This window comes from Mobula hypostoma, chromosome 4 (genome assembly GCF_963921235.1).
Source record: "Mobula hypostoma chromosome 4, sMobHyp1.1, whole genome shotgun sequence".
Taxonomy (NCBI): Eukaryota; Metazoa; Chordata; class Chondrichthyes; order Myliobatiformes; family Myliobatidae; genus Mobula; species Mobula hypostoma.
In genome coordinates, this window is record NC_086100.1 from 110,737,955 (window position 1) to 110,763,865 (window position 25,911).

General features: G+C 41.6%; 1 pseudogene; it reads right to left on the reverse strand.

The window, feature by feature from the left end:
* Positions 1-4,950: 4,950 nt before the first annotated feature.
* LOC134345976 (RNA-binding protein 25-like) overlaps positions 4,951-25,911 on the reverse strand; it is a 193,152-nt pseudogene continuing 172,191 nt past the window's right edge.

Genomic DNA, 25,911 nt, shown 5'->3' on the forward strand with positions numbered 1-25,911 from the left:
GCGTCCGGTGCTCCCAATGTGGCCTTCTATATATTGGCGAGACCCGAAGCAGACTGGGAGATTGTTTCGCTGAACACCTATGCTCTGTCCGCCAGAGAAAGCAGGATCTCCCAGTGGCCACTCATTTTAATTCCACGTCCCATTCCCATTCTGATATGTCTATCCACAGCCTCCTCTACTGTAAAGATGAAGCCACACTCAGCTTGGAGGAACAACACCTTATATTCCATCTGGGTAGCCTGCAACTTGATGGCATGAACATTGACTTCTCAAACTTCCGCTAATGCCCCACCTCCCCCTCGTACCCCATCCGTTATTTATATACACACATTCTTTTTCTCCCTGGGCCTCCTGTCTCATGATCCTCTCATATCCCTTTTGCCAATCAACTGTCCAGCTCTTGGTTCCATCCCTCCCCCTCCTGTCTTCTCCTATCATTTTGGATCTCCCCCTCCCCCTCCCAGTTTCAAATCTCTTACTAGCTCTTCTTTCAGTTAGTCCTGACGAAGGGTCTCGGCCCGAAACGTCAACTGTACCTCTTCCTATAGATGCTGCCTGGCCTGCTGCGTTCACCAGCAACTTTGATGTGTGTTGCTTGAATTTCCAGCATCTGCAGAATTCCTCGTGTTTACGATTTTTATACTTTAGTGTTTCATGACAAAAATGTTCATTATTTTGTTTGCTTTTAAATATCTTGGGAAATATAAAAACAAGTAATATTCATAGTGAATATTTTGTAGTGTGGTGAGACATTCCTTCACGCAAAAACAAGCAAACAAGAAGGTAAATATTGAGATAGGAATTGGGGTGAAATCACAGGTAATTTACACCTTTATGCAGGCTTGGTGAATTAGTAGGTTGAATTACCAAAACTGCTGTAGGAGTGGTAATATGACTTGTTCTGCCCTGGAAATTACTCAGTGCTTTTAGCACTTAGTGAATGTAAATATTGGCTATGTTAGTTATTTCAACTTCTCTTTCCTTTGTTCTGCACATCTTTAGTTTATTTAAATTTTAGCCTTGCTCTTCTTTAGGGTATTGTATTTACTTCCCTTTTGTTTTTTTTAATTGAACATCCATTTAAAGAATATTTTCATGTGTTTCTTTCACATTTAGAACTTGATGCAGTTTACCTTCACATTTTATTTAAGCTGCAATACCCAATGGTATTAAAATGTGATTTGCATTTGCTGGTGAAATAAATTCCTTATGCTAAATAAAAAGCACATTAATGTGACACCAAATTTTAGTTGGGAGCCTGCCAATTAGCACATTATAACAGCATTATGGAGGCAGCCACTTTTGTATTTTCTTTTAATTTGTATTTGCAGAGAGAAACAGTTTCAACACTTTAAATCAAGTGTGTTGGAACTTTACTTACTCTAAAAGTGTTAGCAGGATGTGTGTGGTATTTAAATTTCAATGTAAATAACGTTATAGTCTTTTTTTTAAACAGAGACACCATTATTAATTGCTATGGCACATTTAGATTATGAAGACACGTGGTACTCTTTTATTGTCATTTAGTAATGCATGCATTAAGAAATGATACATTATTTCCTCCGGTGTGATATCACAAAACACAGGACAGACCAAGACTGAAAAAACTGACAAAACCACATAATTATAACATATAGTTACAAACAGTGCAACAATACCATAACTTGATGAAGAAGTCCATGAGCACAGTAAAATTCAAAGTCACTCAAATGTCCCACATCTCACGCAGACGGGAGAAGGAAGGAAAACGCTCCCTGCCATGCCGACCACAATCCGACTCCGAGTCATCTGAAAACTTAAAGCTCTGATCAGCTGTCCGACACTGACCACTGACTCTGTCCGAACGATTCAACCTCCTTCTCAGTTGCCAAAAGCAGGCAAGGCCGGGGATTTTGAGGCCTACCCTCCGAAAGATTCCCGACCACATAGTAACGACAGCAGTGAACGAGCGTTTCAGAAATTTCTCCAGATGTTCCTCTGTGCTTTCACATCCATTCTCCATCAAATCAGAATTGTCCATGGCCCCTATTTAATAGATACAATATCATTTTTCACTGGGGGGCTGCGCACACTCCCGCCTCATATTTGTTCGAACCATTACGAACGAACGAACGTGATGAACAAACCAATATTAATTAGCAGAAACAAGAGTATAAATATGAAAAGCAGAAACAAAATAAACAAGGAAATGTAAAGAGTTTAAACATTTCATCATGGAGACTTGTTTCCCTAGGTCATTGGGATGAAATACTTTCTATCAGCTGTGAGATTTTAATGTAAAATAAATTTAATAAGTCTTAACCTCACTTTCAGTGAGTTGGTCCTTAACCTTGAATGAGTTGATAACAAATCAGTATATTATTTTTTTCTCTACAATGAATATTTTGGTGATCTCTCACTTGGAAAAAAAACAAACAATTCTCATTAATCCACATGGGATGCTTTGTTGTGATTTAGGTATTCAATCTGTACAGAAATAGTTCTAGTCCTGTTCATAATTAACAAGACCTTGGTAGCCCTGGTAGCCCTGCCCGATGAATGGCTAAATTGACTGCTGGTTGTGAGACCTCTTTAGTTGTGGAAATTACAAATCGGATGGCCACTGACATTGCACAGAAACTCTGTCTGGTGACCTGAGTTCCAGTTGTTTTTGTGGGCAGTTGAGTGGAGGGGGCTGAATAGGAGAGACAAGCCTGGGATCAGAAATGCTGGAGATAGGCAATTTGGACAGCTGAGATGGGAGTGGTGGAGAGTGTGACAAAACGTACCATAAGATTAGATGTTAGCACATTTCCCTTAACTTCTAGGACATGTTGAGAAATCCACTGATGTGGCCAACCAAGAACTTCCACTGTGGATCAGTGCCATGGTTTTCGAGAACCCAGCTTCCATTCGAGTACAGTTAAACTTAAGTCTTGATTTGGTCCACTGAAATTAGCATCAGTTTAAAAAATTTTTGCAGGAGCCTTACACATTGTTGCACTCTGCACAGGAGTAGGGCTGGAGCTCCTGGGCTCGTGGATTCCCAAGACACCACTATCGCATTATAAACCTTAGGCCTCCAGCTGGTTAACTGCTGTTCTATGGCTGGTCATCACATGCTCCTGGCTCACCCCTCCCTTAGAACTTGGCTCCTCACACAGGCCCATGATCTGAATGGCTGGCCATTGGTGTATTATGCACTGGCAAATAATGATAACCTGGTAACTGATATCGATCTGGGTGTGCAATATTTGTCTTGGTGTCAAAAGAAGGATATAGTTGCTTGGAGGTAATGGACAGAAGTCCTCAAGGAGGGAATTTATCCTGTAAAAAGGGATTAGAAAGATTAACCGATGCTCACTTGTTTAGAAAATGAGAGTTTGGCTCATTGAAATATTTCTATTTTGTGATTTTATGAGAGGCTGATTCCTATGGCTGGGAAATATGGAATTAGGTTTAGTCACAGGTTGAGGTGGGCCATTTAAGACTGCAAAATGGAGAAGTGTCTTTACTCAGAGGTATGTAACTGTTTGGAATTCTATATCCCTGTGGGCTGTGTATGCTCACACACTGAATGGATTCAAGGCAGATTGAATCTTTTAGAAATGTGAATATTATGATTATATTGAAAAGTGGTTGAGGTATAGGATCAGCCATGATTCTCTTGGGTAAGGACAGATACATGATCTATTGCTGCTTTTATTTCCTATGGAATCCTTTTTTGTAATCTTCAAGACTATTCAGCCTTTTCTGTTCTTGGGAATAGAGGACTGGCCTGTTTTGTCTCTTCTGATTGTTACCACCAGGGGCTGAAGAAGATGGCGCCAATGAACACCGTGATCAAAAGTGACATCCTTCAGACAGTTCATGAAACAACTTCTTTCAAATATTATTCTGCTACTGTTGCAACCTGTGATTTACTGTACATTTTGATGATGTGGTTTTGGGCTGATTAATCAATCTGGTGCTTTGCTTTCTCTGAGGGAGTTTGGTGAGGTTTTGAGCAGAGTGATCAAGCTTGGAGATGGGGGGTAGGGCCATGATTAATTCCATTTCTTACTGATTAAAGCATTGAAGAACATTGAAATCAACAAGTTTGAGAGCAGAAAGTGAGTGGTTGTTCAACGTCATCTGCCTGCGTTTGACCGGTCTCCCTCTCACTGCTGCTGGAGGAAGATGCTTGCACCTGACTGGTCAGTCAGTCACACTCTCACTCACTCTCTCTCTCTCTCTCTCTCTCTCTCTCTCTCTCCCCACCTCTCTCTCTCTCCATCTCTCTCTCTCCTTCCATCTCTCTCCTTCCATCTCTCTCTTTCTCCATCTCTCTCTCTCTCTCACTCTCTCTCTCTCCACCTCTCTCTCCTTCCTCTCTCTCTTCCCCTCCCTCTCTCCCTCCTCTCTCTCTTCCCCTCCCTCTCTCCTTTCTCTCTCCCTCTCTCCCTCCTCTCTCTCTTCCCCTCCCTCTCTCCCTCCTCTCTCTCTTCCCCTCCCTCTCTCCTTTCTCTCTCCCTCTCCCTCTCTCTCTTCCCCTCCCTCTCTCCCTCCTCTCTCTCTTCCCCTCCCTCTCTCCTTTCTCTCTCTCTCTCTCCCCATCTCTCTCTCTCTCCATCTCTCTCTCCCTCCATCTCTCTCCTTCCATCTCTCTCTCTCTCCATCTCTCTCTCTCTCACTCTCTCTCTCCACCTCTCTCTCCTTCCTCTCTCTCTTCCCCTCCCTCTCTCCCTCCTCTCTCTCTTCCCCTCCCTCTCTCCTTTCTCTCTCCCTCTCTCCCTCCTCTCTCTCTTCCCCTCCCTCTCTCCCTCCTCTCTCTCTTCCCCTCCCTCTCTCCCTCCTCTCTCTCTTCCCCTCCCTCTCTCCCTCCTCTCTCTCTTCCCCTCCCTCTCTCCTTTCTCTCTCCCTCTCCCTCTCTCTCTTCCCCTCCCTCTCTCCCTCCTCTCTCTCTTCCCCTCCCTCTCTCCTTTCTCTCTCTCTCTCTCTCTCTCTCCCCATCTCTCTCTCTCTCTCTCTCCATCTCTCTCTCTCCCTTCATCTCTCTCCTTCCATCTCTCTCTCTCTCTCTCTCTCTCTCTCTCTCTCTCTCTCTCCATATCTCTATCTCACTCGATGGTGCACAATATTGGGTCTTCGGCCAGGTTTAATCGACGTGCTGTGTGGTTGGATTGTACAGTTCATCGTATATGTTTTTCTGGTTACTCCTTTTTAATTGCTATTTTGTGCAGATGTTATTGGAGCAAACTAGCTCTGTGGCCTGCAGTCAGTAAATGATACAGCGCTAAATAGAACTGCACTGAACTGAACATCCTCAGCTGTTACAATGACTCTGTGGTTTTGATGTTCTATATTCTGTGTGTTCCTGACTTGTTTTTTCACTATTTGTGCAATTCGTTCTTTTTTTGCACTTTGGCTGTTTGATGTTTTCTTTGAACGGATTCCATGGTGTTTCTTGGTTTTGTCAATGTCTGTGGGAAGGAGAATCTCAGGGTTGTAAATTACATACAAGCTTTGATAGTAAATGTACTTTGAATTATAATTCCTCAAAGCTGTGATCATCCTTAAAATCCAAAATGTAGCTGTTTTGTTATGTTTTTATACCATTTAATTCCAGTTCCCTGGCTTCCATCACCTCGTTTCACTGCTTGAGTTTGCACGGTTTGATCCGGAAGCCAAATGTTGACATTCTGATTTGGATTTTCTATGACTGTTGTGTAAATATTCAACGTGGGAGATATCCTGTTCAGACAAATAGCTAAGATAGACAATAATGCAAAGATTATTTAGTGATGTGTATATAATTATATATCATTGTGGACATTTATATCGAAACCATAAAGAATTTAGCTTTCTGCTGTATAATAATCTCTGGGTCAAAGGCAGTGATTGATGCATGTGCATAAAGAAACGACATTTCCAATATATTTTCCAGTATCTTTTGTCCTTATCCATAACTAACAACCTAAATTTTAAAATGGATTCACAGGGACTAATAAATAGGTCCAGCAGGTGTTAATCAATAGGATAAATGAACAATCAATGCGAAACTGTCACAAACACTCCAAAGGGCAATCATCTAGGAATGAAACTGATGTAATAACATGCGCGTGACATATCTTTTTCAAATGCTTGGAAAACAGCTCAGCTAGATGACAAGAATTCAGTGCACATATGCAAACATGAAGTTATTGACCACAGAATCCATTATTTTTCTTAAGAGATAATGTTTTGCACTGTCCTGTACCCTAGAGACATATGCCATTATTTCTAGATTTCTCAGAATTATCATGTTATTTGATTTCCATGGTATAATGGTAACTTTTTATGCTTTATTCCTTTTAATTATGGTGTTTCAAAATACAATATGTTTGAGGTTAGTTCATGCAGAAACTATTTTTTTTCATTTTGAACAACCAAATACATTTTTCATAATTGCATAATTCTAATATTATTGACAGTTAAAACATCCATTCAGCAATTGCTTTTTGATAGATTTGACAAGTTAAAAAAAGTGCATATATATTTTATTTACAACATAATTAACTATAGTGTGTGCACATAAATTTTGACAACTCTTAAAATCAAAATTTCGACAGTGCAATAAATGGGATTTTCTGTGTTGTTGACTATGTGTTTGTTGTACAGATGAATTCAGCAATACTAATCAATTGAAATACGATTATTGTAAATTCGGTACTGTCGATTACGAATGACTCATTTGCATGTTGAAACTACATGCTGCGGTACAAACAGATTACCCTGCTTTATAAAAATAGCTTAAAATAAATCTATGAATCAAAGGTTTGGAAGAATGCCCTTTTAAAAATAAGAACTCCAGAAGTATTTTCAGACACACTAAATCTATTTCAACCTAAACAAATAAAACTAGTTAATTGTAAGATAATTTGAACATAATAAATGCAAAGCATTTTGTTACAGATAAGTTGTGTATCTCAGAACACTGATATTTGTGACTCTAATCTCTTATTAGCAGTCATAAATCAGTGTGTTATTGATTTTTTTATAACTAGAACCAGCAAAACAGCATTATAAATTGAACAGCTCTTAAAAGCTCTGTGCACATTATTTGCCACACCCTAGTTTGCAGGACCAAGGATTTGTTTCCTAATTGATTCTGCTGCTATCTATCCCTTTAACACTGTGGCCCACAGCTGCACTTGCAACTTAACAAAAGGATTACTGTTACATTTTATTGTTCTTTTCTTGGGATAATTTATCTTCCTGCCTGGGAGACTGTATTCCTTGATAGAGTATTGGATTGAAAGCGAATGCTTTGTTAATTTTGAAGAGAAGCATTTTGTATAATCGTACTACGCCACAGTAATGGTTGGAAGTGTCACTCATTTAGGACCTGAATACATTACTGGAACACCTAGGATAATGCTTTTGTTGAATTATATCAAATAATTTAAGAAATGTTCTCAAATTTGTTGCAGTCATTTTTAAATCATTTTATTATATGTAGAAAATTCTTTAGCAGCAATGCAGCAGTACACACTTTTAGTAGATGAGATTGTAGAGACAGTGCAGAATAACAACTCATATTTGGTTGAGTTAGCAGAATATGTATATCATAAAATGTAAACTGGGTAATTAATCAATATCTTCTCTATAATAATATTGTTGTGTTAAGTACAAGACATAACTGGAGACTTTATTATCCTTTATTTATTTTCAACAGGTTTTGTAGATATTTCTAATGAATAATAGACCCAATGATAAATCATGTTACTTGAAATGAGATGGAATATTCACAGCATAATTTAGCTGGAAAGTGCTATTTTCCTTATGGTATGAAAAGCAATTATTAGATATTTTAATAACACAATATAAGAACATTTGAACCAGGAACTGAAGCTATGGACACAGAAGTACCGCAGATGCTGGAAATACACACAGAGTAATACACACAGTGGACTGGAGGAGTTCATCAGGTCAAGCAGCATCTATGGATGGGAATAAACTGTCAACGTTTTGGGCTGAGACTGTTCATCAGGACTGGAAAGGAAGGGGGAAGAAATCAGAATGAGAAGGTGGGGGGAGGGGAGGAAGAAGTACAAGGTGGCAGGTGATAGGTGAACCTGGGAGAGGAAAGGGGTTGAAGTAAAGAGCTGGAAGTAGATTGGTGAAAGAGATAAATGGCTGCAGAAGAGGGAATCTAATAGGAGATGATAGAAGACCATAGAAGAAAGGGAAGGGGGATGAGAACCAGAGGGAGGTGATGGTCAGGTAAGAAGAGATGAACAGGGAAACAAGAATGGGGAATGGTGAAGGAGAGAAGGAGTGGCAATTACTGGAAGTTTGAGAAATCGATGTTCATGCCATCAGGTTGGAGGCTACCCAGACAGGATATCAGGTGTTGCTCCTCCAAGCTGAGTGTGGTCTCATTGTGGCCATGGACTGACATATCGGAATGAGAATTGAAATGGGTGCCACTGGGAAATCCCGCTTTTTGTAGCTGACGGAGTGAAGGTGCTTGTATAAGTGCCAGGAAGGAGATCAGTGAGGAGGGGTGAATGGAAAAGAGAGTCGCATAGGGAGTGATAAATGTGGAAAGTGGAAAGTGGGGGGGGGTAGTGAAAGATTTGCTTAATGGTAGGATCCCATTTGAGATGGTGGAAGTTATGGAGCATTGTGTGCTGGATGCGGAGGCTTCTGGGGTGGTAGATGAGGACAAGAGGAACCCTATCCCTGATGAGATGGCAGGAGGATGGGGTGAGGGCAGAAGTGCGTGAAAAGGAAGAGATGCGGGTAAGGCCAGTGTTGATGGTGGAGGAAGGGAAGCCTTTTTCTTTGAAGAAGGAAGACATCTCAGTTGTTCTGGAATGAAAAGCCTCATCCTGAGAGTAGATGGGGCAGAGACAGAGGAATTGAGAGAAGGAACTGAAGGTAATTGTTCCCTTGAACCTACTGCACTTCTCAGTGTGATCATGTCTGCTGCAAATCTGGTATTAACACCACTTTCTCTCACCTTTACTCCTGGTAGTTCGAAGGCTTCTCAATCTCTACACTGAATATCTTTGTTGACCCATCTCTGTGGATGCTGGAATGTTGAAATTTGAAGAACCACAATCATCAATGGATGACTCCTTATTCTACCCTACACTCCACTGGCCACTTGATTTTGTATCATTCTCTTTAAACTCTAAAGAATGTTGTCATGAATATCCAAGGAGACCAGCAGTTTCTGAAATACCCCATCTGGCGCCAACAATCATTCCATGGGTCAAGGTCACTCAGTTCACATTTCTTCCCCATTTTGATATTTGATTTGAACCTCTTGACCATGTTTGCATGCTTTTATGCATTGAGTTGCTGCCCCATAATTGGCTGATTAGATATTTGCATTAACAAGCAGTTGTACCTAATAAAGTGGCTACTGAGTGAATGTCATGTAGTATTAGATACCCCACCAGGAGAAATATTCCTTCAGTCCATCTGCCAGTCCCCCTCAGAATATGATTTGATAGGATCACCCCCTTCCCCCCACCTCCCATTCTTGTGAGAGTAGGGCAGTCTTGCTCGTCCTAATCCTTTGTCCAGGAATCAGTTGTGTTTATTGAAAATGAAAGCTAAGCTATATTTTGTATTTCATATACAGTCTCAGTTTAATGTGTAAAATTTCTGTTCTTTTATACTCTATGCCCGTGCACTGGCTTCCTAATTATCTACAGTACCTGTTTGCTAACTTGGTTTTATTTATGAGGATCCTCAAATTTCTTTGTTCCACATCTTATGTTCACTTGGCTTATTCTTACTTCTTTCCATAGAGAACAATCTTAAAATATACACACAGCTTAGTAACTGCCCCTTCTTTATATCATCAGTATATTTGGCTTCAACCAGTCTCTTCAACCAGGTTATTAAGGTGGATTACAAATAGTGAAATATTTCTGTGCAAAATAAATTTCAGAATACACAAACAATATTAATTCACACTTAAATCATTCCCACTTGAAGAAGGTCAAGAAGCATTTGATGTAACAGATGGCATTCAGTGCTTCACAAAATAATGTTTAAACTTCAGCACTTTTATGTTGGATGACAGAACAATTCTACATTCTTATTTTCAGACTTGTATTTTGGAATTAGACAACTGCAGTCTTCTTAAAAATTACACACATCATCCAGATTGACTATTGAAAATTCACTATAAATCCTACCTTTGACCTGTCATCTACTGCACTAGCAGAATCCTCTTTTAATTAATATTTCTTTCCATCTTAATGCTTAATTTGTCCCTCATTTTGTTTTTTGGTCAACATTTTAAAAATAATTTTGTCTTAATCCTCATTTCTAATTCACAGGAATTCATCCAAGTCGTATTTGGTGTTGTAAATGTTTCTTCATTCATAATATTCCCTGATAAAATTTACTTCTCTTTTACATTACAAGTTCTTAGTGTGATAAAAACATGAGTTAGTAGGCACAGTCATTCAAATATACATGCCTTTAACAAGAAGGTAAGAACCCTGCACATGAAGCAGCTTGAAAAAAGCACTTTTGACTACATAGGCTGCTAACCCTTAAATTCTGAAAGTCTCAACTATCCATGAACATGAATCAGTTATTAAATTCAGCCCCCCTCCGTGTCCATTGCAACTAGACCATCAGTTAGTTCATAGGCTGCATACCTTTTCCATTTCGATGATCTTCCGAATGCTTCCTAAATGTGAGGGTACCTATCTCCACCACCTTAACAGGCGATGCATTTTAGATTGTGTCTGCCTTCTAAGTATTATTCCTCAGGTCCCCTCAAATCTTCTCACTTCTCACCTTCAATCTATTCTGTCACTGAAATAGGCAGAAGTCCCTCAGATTTGTTGCTTGCTGTTCCAATGAAAACAAGGCTAGCCTATTCAGTCTCTCTTTATAACTGAAACATTTCATAGTATCATAAAGAACTACAGCACAAAACAAAGTCTTTTGGGCCATCTAGTCTGTGCCAAACTATTCTGCTTTGTCCCATTTGACCCAACCCCCCCACCCAGACCATAGCCCTCCATTCCCCTTCCATCCATGTATCTATGCAAACTTCTCCTAAATGTTGCAATTGAACCTGCGTCTACCACTCCTGCTGGCAGCTCATTCCACACTCTCACCACCATATGGGTGAAGAATCTCCCCCTCATATTCACCTTATGTATTTCACCTTTCACCCTTAACCAATGATCTCCAGTTGTAGTCTTGCCCAATTTCAGTGGAAAAAAGCCTGCCTGCATTTACCCTATCTATATCCCTCATAATTTTGTATATCTCTATCAAATATTCTTGCATTATCCCATACACCAAGGCTTAAACTCCTAACTTATTCAGCCATTCCTGATAACTCAGATTCTCAAGTCCTGGTAACATCCTACTAAGTTTTTCTTCTGTACTCTTTCAATCTTATTGATATCTTTCCTATAGGTAGGTGACCAGAACTCCAAATTAGTCCTCTCCAATTTCTTATACAATTTCAATATATTATCCCACCTCCCGTATGCAGTACTTTGAAGTTCAATGTGCCAACCACCTTCTTTATGTCACTATCTAGTTTTGATGTCACTTTAAAGTCATTATGGATCTGAATTCCCAGATCCCTCTGCTCTACTATACTCCTCCCTGGTTTGTCCTCCCAAAGTGCAACACCTGACTCTTGACGGCATTAAATTCAATCTCCCATCTTCAGTCTGTTTTTCCATTGGGTCCAGATCCTGCTGCAAGTTTTGATAGCCTTCTTCACTACATCCCCAATCTTGGTATCCAGTTTACCACTTTGTCATCCAGATCACTGATATACTGCCTATGACAAGCGACAATGGACACAGCACCGATCCCTGTGGCACATGCCTCCATTCAGAAAGGCAACCATCTAATACCACTCTCCGGCTTCTCCTGCGTAGTCAATAACAAATCCAATTTCATCCCAGGCCACATCCCAGTGAGCTTGGTCTGCAACCTCTCCAGGGCTATTATTTTCTTCCTTTGCTGTGCTACCAAACAATGAACATGTTCTATCTGAGACCAAACCGTTGTTTTATAAAATTGTACTAAGCCCTCCTTGTTCTTAAACTCTGAGCTCCAGCTACTGAAAGCAAGTATGCCTTCTTTACCATTCTATCTATCACTTCTGCTATCTTTGGGGATCTTTAGATGTGTATACTAGGATCTATTGTTGCTCGGTACTTCCTAGAGTCCTGCCATTTATGGTATATGTCTTACTCTTACTTGACCATCCATAATGCATCATCACACATTTGTCAGGACTGCGTACTCTGTTCGCCTTACCAACTGATCAATATTGTCCTGTTTCTTAGAACTATCTTCCTCGCTATTAATAAATTCCATATTCCATATTATGGAAATTCCAAATTCCATATTATTTGCAAGTTTACCATTCATTAAAAAAAAAGGAACAGCCATGATTGAATGGAAGAGCAGACTTGATGGGTCAGACGTCCTAATTCTGCTCCTATGTCGTATGGTGTACTCCTCTAACATTCACATCCAAATTGGTAATATATGTTACAAACATTATGGGTTCCAATACCAATAGCTGTAGAGGACCACTGCTCACAAGGCTTCTAGTTACAAATGCACCCCTCCACTATCACCATCTGATTTCTATCACCAAGCCAGTTCTGGATGTATTTTATCACCCTGTCTTGTAACTTGTGGGCTTTGACCTCTTTTACCAGTCTCCCACTTAGGACCATACGAAAAGCTTTATCTGGGTCACTGGTGCTGTAAAGTGGTACACTACTAACTGCTACACTAACATGCTGTCCAAGGAAGGGAGGAGAGGAGAGAAAGTCTGGGGCGGGTGGGGATTTGATTATGTTTGTGCTTTACTGGGACAGCAAAGTATAGACAGAGTCCGTAGATGGGAGTCTGGTTTGCGTGATTTGCTGAGCTGTGTCCACAACACTGTGCAGGTTCTTGCAGTCACATACAGAGCAGTTGCCATGCAAAGCCCTTATGCATAGGATGCTTTCTATGGTTATCGATAAAATTAGTTAGGGTCGAAAGGGACAAGCCAATTTTTATTAGCTTCTGAGGAAGTAGAGGAGTTGATGAACGTTCTTGTCTGCGGTGTCCTAGGAACCTGAAGCTCTCAACTTTTGGCCTTAACACCATTGATGTAGACAGGAGCATGTGCACTGCCCTCCCTCCTAACTAGCTCTTTTGTTTTGCTGACATTGAGAGGAGGGTAGTTATTATGACACCATGTTACTAAGCTCTCTATCTCCTTCCTGTGCTCTGACACATTATTATTTGAGATACAACCCACTACAGTGGTATCATCTGCAAAGCTGTAGAATGATTTACAGCACAATCTAGCTATACAGTTGTCTACAGACAGAGAGTAGGGGTCTGAGAACACGTCATTCTGGAGCACCAGTGTTTAAAATAATTGCTTTGGGGATGTTCCTACCCACCCTTACTGATAGTGGTCTGTTGATCAGGGAGTTGAGTGTCCATGCAGGGGAAGATGTTGATTCCAGGGTCAAGATATTGTCGAGTTATTTGGAATTAAATTATTAAAGATGGAGCTATAGTTAATAAACAATAATCTAAAGTAGATATCTTTACTGTCCTGATACTCCAAAGATAAGTGTAGGGCCAAGAAATTGGCATCCACCGTAGACATGTTTCAGAGGTAAGGGAATTGCAATGGATTGCTGTTGTCTGGAAGGCTAGAGTTAATGCGTGCCATGACCAGCTTCTTGAAGCACTTCATGATGGTGAGTCTCAAAGCCACTGGGCAGTAGTTGTTAAACCACATTGTGTTCGCCATAAATATGGATTCATTATCAAGAGATCCTTCTGTTCATTCACAATTAATTGAGTAGGACCCAAGTGAGTAGAGATAATATCTGTGTGTGTGTGTGGGAAATCCCAAAATGACATCAGTTTCTCATGGACAGCAAGTAGATGGAATCATTTCACCACAAAGCTTGCACTTGGGTAACCCACTGATATTGTGACTGGCAGGAACTTGAGATTTGTGGTGGAAATCAGCTGTGGGCTCTTGAAATGATTGTGCAGGAGAGGAAGATGGATATTAATGTGGTTTTGGCAGCCTAAACCGCATGACTATGCCTAACTGATTGCAACAGAATGTTATCTGTCTCACCATTGACACACTTGAGAGGCATGTTAATCAGTAAAGTCTAAGTACAGTATGGTATCTCTGAAGACTCTGTGCAATAGGCTGTTCTTTGCCTTCTCCTCTGTAATCCTTTAGTGGCCATGTATTGGCATAACCTCCCCGTCAGTAAACACTGAGGCACTACTTGTAAGAGTAGCTTAGATGGTAAACACTGGAGGAGAAATAGCATTGGTTGTTAGTTGTTACACACTCGTGGTCCTGTTTCAATTAGCATAATTCCTCTTGGAAATTAGCACTGTGGTAATCTTAATCCAGGTTAAATCACTGTGCTTCATAGTTAGTCTCAGTTTCTATAGTTTGGTATTTCTGTTTTGTCCCTGCTTTCCTAGTTGAGCTTCATCTTCAAAGTGCTTCACCAGGTTAAGCTGACACCCAGTTGTTTCAAAGTTCAAAGTAAATTTATTAACGAAGTACATATATGTCACCATATACAACCCTGAGATTCATTTTCTTGCAGAAAATAAATCCATAATAGAATAATAACCATAATAGGATCAATGAAAGAGCACACCAACAAAAATGTGCAAAATGTACACCAATGTGCAAAAGACAACAAACTGTGCAAATACAAAAAGAAAAAGCTAATAATAAATAAATAAGCAATAAATATCAAGAATGTGAGATGAAAAGTTCCTGAAAATGAGTCCATAGTTTGTGGGAACAACTCAATGATGGAACAATTGAAATTGAGTGAAGTTATCCACTTTGGTTCAAGAGCCTGATGGTTGAAGGGTAATAACTGTTCCTGAACCTAGTGGTGTGAGCCCTGAGGCTCCTGTGCCTTCTTCCTGATGACAGCAGTGAGAGGAGAGCATGTCTTGGGTATTGGGCATCTTGATGATGGATGCTGTTTTCCTGCAACAATGCTTTGGGGAGATGTGCTCAATAATTGAGAGGGCTTTACCCGTGATGGACTAGGCCATATCCATTACTTTTTGTAGGATTGTCCATTTAAGGGTATTACTACACTTTGGCCACAATATTATTTCATACAGTACATACTTTATTTATTCTTGAGTACAGTTGTAACAGTATTTCATTGTATTTTCAAATACAGGTATAGCCTCCAGAAGCTCTTTAGTGACCATGTGCACTGCACTGGGAGATTTGTTGATAACTTGAAAGGTTAAAATTTAGATACAAAGGTGTTATGGGATAATATTCAATTTTACACTAATGTAAAGTGTATCATGAATTAACTGTTGGAATTAGTGGTATAAACAGCAGTTCAGATATTGGCATCACATTAAATTAAGCAGGCACCGGACATAAAATGGAGCTATGGGGCTACAGAATGTTTCACAAAGATTAACCTCTTAAGCTAGATGGATTATAAAGATGAGTATAATAATATTAACAAGCCTCAAATGAGATTATAGACATTTTTCCCTTTTTCACTAGAGTAATAGTTTTATGGAGCAAATGCCACCAGCAGCAGCAATTGTCATGTCAATCAACTTCTTTAAAAACTGGGTAAATTTATGGTGAAGAAAGGAACTAAAAATAAAAAATCAGTAATTCTAGGTATACATTACTGGATATTCTGAACATTAGCATCTCTCATGCCACCTGGTATATGAAAATATCATCTCTGAAATTTGTTCATGATTAAATAACAAAGGCTATATTGTTTGATTAATAATTTGTGGTTAATTCCTGCTTTAACCACTTCAAAGTTCAATTTAACAGCTTTATCTTCTGGGAAGATTTATGCATTTTGAGTGATTAAGGCTCATATATATTTCATTTTATAAAACATGAAGGAAAATTCCTAATGCATTAAAGGTAATTGACTTGTTTGTAGATTGTTTAATATATTTCAGTTCTATGTAGAACAATAATTTTTTTTGTTCTTTGAAGATATAGAGCTGAAAGTGCATCACAAAATAGATCCACCAATAAAAACAAAAACAACTCAAGAGAAGAAAGCTCTAGATGCCAGAAATCTGAAAATTAAAACAAAATTATGGAAAGGGAAGTTCAGACATCATGGAGAGAAATAGAGCTAATAAATCAAGTCACTGACCTTTCATCAGAACTGAATCAAAATTATATATCAAACCTAGTTGAGATTGCAGAGAAGAGTGAATGTGAAAAGAACAGGAAGAATAACTATAATAGGATAATGACTAAGTTGTGGTGCTGGCTGAAAGAGGTTGGTGAAGATAATTAATTGTAGATGATCTGCCTGGAGGAGCTGTAAACAGAAGGAAACATTTCTGGGTGTCTTAGGACTATCAGGAAATAGTCTCCTCTTTTTTTTGTTGAGATTTTTGTTCAGCATGTCACTTTTTCCAGACTTTGACTTCTACCAAATTAATTGAAGTACAGTGCAATATGCAAAACATATCCTCACTAGTTTGTGAAGCTTTTCTTTCATACACTGAGCACCCAGAATATACATGTTTCACTATTTGTGGTCACAGAAATGTTGTAACCTCATAATGCATCAGAAACATGTACCTTGACTAATTCCAGGCTTCTCGTGGCATTTCTCAGTTTGCTGCCTATTGTTGTATTAAGGGACCCATCATATCTGAGGGTCGAAGATTTCATCCACAATATAGCAGCAGGTGTGAGCACTACATTGCCTGTCTCCACAGTGTAGACAGTCATACAGACATCCCTTGAGACCTTCTGCCAGTAGTACCTCATGTTGCCTTGAAGACTTGCCACTGCCTTCTTGAACAAAGATCACCCCTCCTTTGTGCTCGACACCTTCATTCTGCCTGTTGCCCTGTTCTCTCACTCCTCCCCCTGCCCACCTAACCAACCCCATCACTGAGACTTTCATTCATTCAATAAGAACATTTCTGTATTTCTGGAAGGAGGAGGAACGTCGACTCAGACCATGAGAGGCCTGCGTCGGGCATTTTCATGCCTTACAAAGTGCAGATTGAAAGTCTGTGTGGGGCGCCACTCCTCGCACAGGCTAGAGCAATGTGTGATTAAGTGCCTTGCTCAAGGGCACAAACGTGTTGCCACAGCTGAGGGTCCAACTAGCGACCTTGAAATAACTAGACGAATGCCTTAACCACTTGGCCACGTGCCCAACATTTCTGGAAGAGTGGTGCTTAAATTATGGTATATCCTCTGAAAATGTGCATCCCTTTCCAATCCCAGATGGAAGATTGGAAATACTACACTGACGATGAAAGTCAGGTTCCGAGAATGTTACCCAGGGTAACCTAACCATGCTGTGTTGAAGTTCTTGATATTTAATTGGCTTTCATGGGAACTATTAAGGTACCAATGGTGAAGTTTTCTGATGAAAGGTCTCAGCCTGAAACATTGACTGTTTACTTTTTTTCATAGATGCTGCCTGGTCTGATGAGTTTCTCCAGCAATTTTCGTGCATTGCTTTGGATTTCCAGCAAATGCAAATTTCTCCTGTTTGTGAAGGTAACAATGATGACTGTTTTTTTAAGCAAAAAATACAATTCAATATGATAGTTGAGGCACTGGATCAAGCATGCATGGAGAATCATAAGGACAACAACAGGTGTTAGTCTCACAACCAGTGCTATTTAAAGAGATTATTGATACGTAGAGACCAACTGTGGACTGATTTCTGCCGTCCTTTCTGGACTTAAATTTTCTAAAGCCAACAGAGAGTGGTTCACCAGTTACTGAGTCTTGACCTCAATAGGCTTTTGCAATAACAGTTTGTTTCAATGGTGCTGTATTCACAACCTCTCCTGGTGGATTACGAGAATGACTGGAGAACAGAGAAAAAAACTACAGGAATTCTGCAGATGCTGGAAATTCAAGCAACATACATCAAAGTTGCTGGTCCTGACGAAGGGTCTCGGCCTGAAACGTCGACTGCGCCTCTTCCTATAGATGCTGCTTGGCCTGCTGCGTTCACCAGCAACTTTGATGTATGTTGCTTCAGAGAAAAAAACTGTCAGGTGTGAAAGGAGCTGAGGAATTCTCATAGGAAGCCATGCCCATTTGGTGAACAGTTTTCCAAAACGTAACTGAATGATTTTAACTGACATGTGGCTGTTGTGTTTTACTATTTATTGTTATGTTTATTATTTAGTGTTGCATTTGTTATGTTATGATTGATCTGCCCCTGAGAAATGCTGTCTCATTCTGCCCTGCAGAGCTGATGTATGGTTAGAATGACACTAAAGTTTTTTGAATCTTGAATCTTTGAATCAATATGTGGTACATGTGTTTAAAGACGGATGCTTTACTTATGATTTTAATGGTACATACTTTTGGCGTGTCAAGATCCTTAGGGCCAAATCAGATCACCCGAAAAGAATTTGAAAAATTGGTCAAACCCAAGTTTTCCATGTTGGATTGGCTGATGTTATGATCTAGATTAGGGGTTCCCACCCTAGGATCCGTGGACTCCTTGGTTAAAGGCTCATTGGTATAAAAATGGTTGGGAACCCCTGATTCAGAGTTCCTTTGGAATTCAAGAATGAGTCATAAAACTTGTGTTTACAACATTTTATTAGGTGTTCATAACAAAAAAAAACAACAGTAATGAATTTAATCTATTGTAAGGAAGGGAGAGAACAAAGCACAAAGAGCAAAAGTTGTGGTGATCTTATATTAAAAACTAGCTCAGACTAAACAGCTAAGGGACATTCCATTGATATGAAGTACTCTCTGAAGTTGTAAGGTTCAGTACTGTGACACAGCCTACCGAGCAATTTCTTGAAAAATACAGAATCACCTTTACTACAATTACTGAAAATTCACTATTACACAGATGATTATGAAAAAATATGAGCAAACACAGAGAAAGCTGAACTACAAGACAAATAATGATTTTAGACTCTCTTCCAATATCAGCAGCATTGGGATGTTTTACAGTTAGGAAGAAACTTCAAAACTGGAGCTGCACGACTCCAGATGGGACCACACCTACACTGTGAAACTTCAAAACTGGACCTGCATGACTCCAGATGGGACCGCAGCTAGAATTATAATTGCTGTCGCTGTGAAGCTTCAAAACTGGAGCTGCACAATTCCTGATGGGACCACCCCTATAATTATAACTGCAGACACTGCTACACAACAGTAACAGAGAGCTGTAAGCCATTAAAGGTATGTTCTCTTTGTAGCTATGTAGCAGAACATCGGTATCTTTCATGGAAGAGAGAGTAGCTGCAAGAAACAAGTTCTCTGATTTTCACAAAATTTACTAAGTTGTTCATAACATGTCAGGTGGAAGTTCTGCAGACCAGGAAGCCAAGGGATTTGCCAAGACCACCATTAAAGGAGCTTGGTATGATGTGACTTGAGTGGATTCCAGGAAGAAGTATCCCTGCAAATGGGGGAAGAAAATTTAGAAGCACATGTCTGCTGCCACATCAGGATGCTTAATGGCCAGCAAAGAGCTTTAAACCAGGACCTGCCAGACTCCTGATGGGATCACATCAATTGATACAATCCATGGTTTCTCTGCACCTCCCCAGAATTGCAGTGATTTTGGCAAAGCTAAGTATGATGATCATCCATTTCCCCAGAGCCAGCCAATCTAGACTGCACATGTGACTGACCAGGGAGCAGTACTAGGCAGGCCAATCCTTGTTAAAGGTTTCTTGTGTGTCTTCAAGGGCTTTAGTGTTGGTATAAGTATAACAGAAGCAGTGTTATAGCAATCAGAGTGAAGCTTTCCAGGGATACTGTGTTGCAGCACTCAGTCAGCAAGGCTGTCAAGTGGGAAAGGTACTTGGATGTAAAGGTTTGGAGACATATGTAAAAATATATAATGTACTATATGTATTATTTGAGTGATTCTCAACATGCTAGCTCAGTTCACGTGTATCCGCATTTAGAAAGAAGAACATAGAATAATACAGCACAGTACAGGCCCTTTGGCCCACAATGTTGTGCCGACCCTCAAACCCTGCCTCCCATATAACCCCCCACTTTAAATTCCTCCATATACCTGTCTAGTAGTCTCTTAAACTTCACTAGTGTATCTGCCTCCACCACTGACTCAGGCAGTGCATTCCACGCACCAACCACTCTCTGAGTAAAAAACCTTCCTCTAATATCCCCCTTGAACTTCCTACCCCTTACCTTAAAGCCATGTCCTCTTGTATTGAGCAGTGGTGCCCTGGGGAAGAGACACTGGCTATCCACTCTGTCTATTCCTCTTATTATTTTGTACACCTCTATCATGACACTTGTCATCCTCCTTCTCTCCAAAGAGTAAAGCCCTAGCTCCCTTAATCTCTGATCATAATGCATACTCTCTAAACCAGGCAGCATCCTGGTAAATCTCCTCTGTACCCTTTCGAATGCTTCCACATCCTTCCTATAGTGAGGCGACCAGAACTGGACACAGTACTCCAAGTGTGGCCTAACCAGAGTTTTATAGAGCTGCATCATTACATCGCGACTCTTAAACTCTATCCCTCGACTTATGAAAGCTAACACCCCATAAGCTTTCTTAATTACCCTATCCACCTGTGAGGCAACTTTCAGGGATCTGTGGACATGTACCCCAAGATCCCGCTGCTCCTCCACACTACCTAGTATCCTGCCATTTACTTTGTACTCTGCCTTGGAGTTTCTCCTTCTAAAGTGTACCACCTCACACTTCTCCGGGTTGAACTCCATCTGCCACTTCTCAGCCCACTTCTGCATGCTATCAATGTCTCCCTGCAATCTTTGACAATCCCCGACACTATCTACAACACCACCAACCTTTGTGTCATCTGCAAACTTGCCAACCCACCCTTCTACCCCCACATCCAGGTCGTTAATAAAAATAACGAAAAGTAGAGGACCCAGAACAGATCCCTGTGGGACACCACTAGTCACAATCCTCCAATCTGAATGTACTCCCTGCACCACGACCCTCTGCCTTCTGCAGGCAAGCCAATTCTGAATCCATCTGGCCAAACTTCCCTGGACCCCATGCCTTCTGACTTTCTGAATAAGCCTACCATGTGGAACCTTGTCAAATGCCTTACTAAAATCCACATGGATCACATCCACTGCACTACCCTCATCTATATGCCTGGTCACCTCCTCAAAGAACTCTATCAGGCTTGTTAGACACGATCTGCTCTTCACAAAGCCATGCTGACTGTCCCTGATCAGACCATGACTCTCTAAATGCCCAGAGATCCTATCTCTAAGAATCTTTTTCAACAGCTTTCCCACCACAGATGTAAGGCTCACTGGTCTATAATTACCCAGACTATCCCTACTACCTTTTTTGAACAAGGGGACAACATTCGCCTCCCTGCAATCCTCCGGTTCCATTCCCGTAGACAACGAGGACATAAAGATCCTAGCCAGAGGCTCAGCAATCTCTTCCCTCACCTCATGGAGCAGCCTGGGGAATATTCCGTCAGGCCCCGGGGACTTATCCGTCCTAATGTATTTTAACAACTCCGACACCTCCTTTCCCTTAATATCAACATGCTACAGAACATCAACCTCACTCATATTGTCCTCACCATCATCAAGTTCCCTCTCATTGGTGAATACCGAAGAGAAGTATTCATTGAGGACCTCGCTCACTTCCACAGCCTCCAGGCACGCCTTCCCACCTTTATTTCTAATCGGTCACTCCTTCACTCCTGTCATCTTTTTCTCTTCACATAATTGAAGAATGCCTTGGGGTTTTCCTTTACCTTACTCGCCAAGGCCTTCTCATGCCCCCTTCTTGCTCTTATCAGCCCCTTCTTATGCTCCTTTCTTGCTTCCCTGTATTCCTTAATAGACCCATCTGATCCCTGCTTCCTAAACCTCATGTATACTGCCTTCTTCCACCTGGCTAGATTTTCCACCTTACTTGTCACCCATGGTTCCTTCACCCTACCATTCTTTATCTTCCTCACCGGGACAAATTTATCCCTAACATCCTGCAAGAGATCCCTAAACATCGACCACATGTCCATAGTACATTTCCCTGCAAAAACATCATCCCAATTCACACCTGCAAGTTCTAGCCTTATAGCTTCATAATTTGCCCTTCCCCAATGAAAAATTTTCCTGTCCTCTCTGATTCTATCCTTTTCCATGATGATGCTAAAGGCCAGGGAGCAGTGGTCACTGTCCTCCAGATGCTCATCCACTGAGAGATCTGTGACCTGACCCGGTTCATTACCTAGTACTAGATATAGTATGGCATTCTCCTGGTCGGCCTGTCCACATACTGTGACAGGAATCCGTCCCGGACACACTGGTTCCCATCCCCCTTGCAAATTAGTTTAAACCCTCCTGAACCATGCCAGCGAACCTACCTGCAAGGATATTGCTCCCCCTCGAGTTCAGGTGCAACCCATCCAATCTGTACAGGTCCCACCTTCCCCAGAAGAGATCCCAATCATCCAAAAATCCAAAACCCTGCTCCCTGCACCAACTCCTCAGCCACGCATTCAACTGCCATCTCCTCCAATTCTTACCATCACTGTCACGTGGCACTGGCAACAATCCTGAGAACGCCACCCTTGAGGTCCTGTTCTTCAGCCTTCTGCCTAGTTCCTGAAACTCACACTTCAGGACCTCATCCCTCTTCCTGCCTATGTCATTGGTTCCAACATGTATCACGACTTCTGGTTGCTTTCCCTCTCATACCAGGATGTCCTGCACCTGGTCAGAGACATCCCGGACCCTGGCACCTGGGAGGCAACAAACCATGCTGGTGTCCTTCTCACATCCACAAAATCTCCTGTCTGCTCCCCTGACTATAGAGTCTCCAATGACGACAGCTCTCCTCTTCTCCGTCCCACCCTTCTGCACCACAGGGTCAGACTCAGTGCCCTGCCACCATGGCTCACACCTGGTCGCTCGTCCCCGCCAACAGTATCTAGGATGGTAAACTTATTATTCATGGGAATGGCTACAGGGGTGCTCTGCACTACCTGTCTGCTCACCTTCGCATTCCCCCCCTCTGACTGTCACCCAACGACCTGCTTCCGACAGCCTAGGTGTGACTACCTCCCTGTAGCTCTCATCTATGACTGCCTTATTCTCCCTTATGAGTCGAAGGTCATCCAGGTGCTGCTCCAGATTCCTTACATGGTCTTCCAGATCGCCCAGCCGTATGCATTTCTGGCAGATGTGACTCTGCGGGAGAGGGGCGTTCCCCCAAGACTGCCACATCTCACATGAGAGGCACATCACCATCTCAGGAGACATTGTAAAGACTAACTGGGAGCAAGCTCGTCCTCCGCCTCTTTTCGTCGAAGCCTCTCAAGTCAAAGCCTCAAAGCTCCACTCCTTCACTGGCCCACTCACTCACTGGCCGCTTTCCAGTAAACTCAGATCCTCCATTGTTCAGACTTGGTTCATGCTGGGGTGACTGCAGCATTGAAGGAGGAACCGTGATGCCTCACTTAGAAACATTCTTAAAGTCTCAGTTGTTAGGTCAGTGATCTTGAATAAGAAGTTGGCTTCCCTAAGACAATAGGTGATGTTTTCCCCTGAAGGGGTAAAATGTCACTGAATAGATAACATTCTGGCAAGGATTCAAAATGCCTTCTGTAGCAAAATCTCAAGGATCTTATTCTTAATTGGTTTTGCTCTGCCTCTGAGGCACAGAGTTCTGAGGAAAATAGGCTGGTGAGAATACTATATTGTGTTGTTCTAACAATATGGTCTCTCTCTCTCCCCCATCTCCCCCATCCCCCCCTCACCCCCTCTCCCCTCCTCTCCCTCTCCCTTCTCTCTCCCATTCCCACAATCCCCTTTTGATCCCATCCCTCCCCTCTCTATGTCCTATTCCTTCCCTCTCTACCCACATCACTTCCCTCTCTACACCCATCCATCCCCTCTTTACCCCCATCCCTCCCCTCTCTACTCCATCCCTCCCCTCTCTACTCCATCCCTCCCCTCTCTACCCCCTCCCTCCCTCCCTCTACCCCATCCTTCCCTCTCTCTACACCCATCCCTCCCTCTCTCTAGACCCATCCCTCCCCTCTCTAACCCCCTATGTCCCCCTATTCTTCTTCCTCCTTATGTCCCCCTCTTCTTCTTCCCCCTCCCCCCTCATTCTCTGACCCCTTATCTCCCCTTCCTCTCTTTCCCTGTCCCCCTCTTCCCTCTCCCCCTCTTCCCCCACACCCCTCCCTCTAGTACCCCTCTCCCTTGCACTGCTCCCCCTCGCACACCGCGTCTCCCTCTCATCCTCTTCCCTCTGCCACCCTTCTCTCTGCCAGCCTTCCCTCTGTCCCCCTCTTCCCCTCTTCCCTCTGTCCGTCCTTACCCCTGTGCCCCTGTTCCTCTGCCCCCTCTTCCCCCCTCTCGGCCTATGTCTCTGCCCTGCTCTGGTCATGTCTTTCTCTCTTTTCTCTCTGCTCTACTGAATTGTGAACTTTTCAGATCAGCTGGAAATGACTGACTGTGGCGTGTGCTCCGCATCCATCCATATGGCAAATCTGCCAAAAAATAAACCTTGTGCAAGTATTTCAAACATTAATGGGATGTGTGTAATGATCATTTTGAGACCTTTGCAATGTTTCCTGTTAGCATGTTATAAGTGTTAAGTTAGGTCGTTTACAAAAATATTATTTGAGGGAAATAAAGAAAAATTGAAAACCATTTAAATTATTTGATTGATTATGATTGATTTTTATTCTGAGGAGAAAATTTCCTTAGGATATTAAATTAATTCCTACCCTCTTGTTGAATCTGATGTCAGCCTACTGTAAGTTCAAAGTAAATTTTATTATCAAAGTCATCATTTACAACCCTGAAATTCATTTTTCTGTGGGCATAGTCGGCAAATCTATAGAATAATAACTATAACAGGATCAATGAAAGATCAACCAGAGTGCAGAAGACAACAAACTGTGCAAATGCAAATATAAATAAACAGCAATAAATAACGGGAACACCAACTAACAAGGTAAAGAGTCCCTAAAGTGAGATAATTCATTATGGGGCCATCTCAATGAATGAGCAAGTTAGTGTAGTTATCCTCTTTTGTTCAATAGCCTGATGGTTGAGAGGTGGTAACTGTTCTTGAACTTGGTGGTGTGAATCCTGAGGCTCTTGTACCTTCTACCTGATGGCAGCAGTGAGAAAAGAGCATGTGCTGGGTGGTGAGGATCTCTGATGATGGATGCTGCCTTCCTATGACAACATTTCAGGTAGATGTGCTCAATGGCTGGGAGGGCTTGTAGGTTTTTCCTTTCGAAGGCATTGGGGTTTCCTTACCGGGCTGTAATTCAGTCAGCCAGTGCACTCCCCACTACACATCTATAAAAGTTTGTCAAAGATTTGATGTCATGCTGAATCTCCGCAGACTGCTGAGGAAGTAGAGGCACTACCGTGCTTTCTTAGCATTTGCATTTATATACTAGGTCCAGTACAGGTCCTCTGTATAGTAACACCAAGGAATTTAAAGTTGCTAACCCTCTCTACTTCTGATCCTCCAATGAGGACTGGTTCATGAACCTCTGGTTTCCCTCTCCTGATGTCTCATCAGTTCCTTAGTCTTGCTGATATTGAGTAAGTGGTTGTTGTTATTACACCACCTAGCCAAATTTTCAGTCTATCTCCTGTACGCTGATTCATCACCACCTTTGATACGGCCCGCAACAGTTGTGTCATCAGCAAACTTGAATATGGTATTGGAGCTGTGCTTAGCCACACACTCACGGGTGTAAAGTGAGTCGAGCGGAGGGCTCAGCGCATACCACTGTGGTGCACCTGTGCTGATGGAGACCGTGGAAAAGATGTTTTTGTCAATCTGAACTGACTGGGGTTTACAAGTGAGGAAATCCAGAATCCAATTGCACAAAGAGGAATTGAGGTCATGGTCTTGGTTAGTT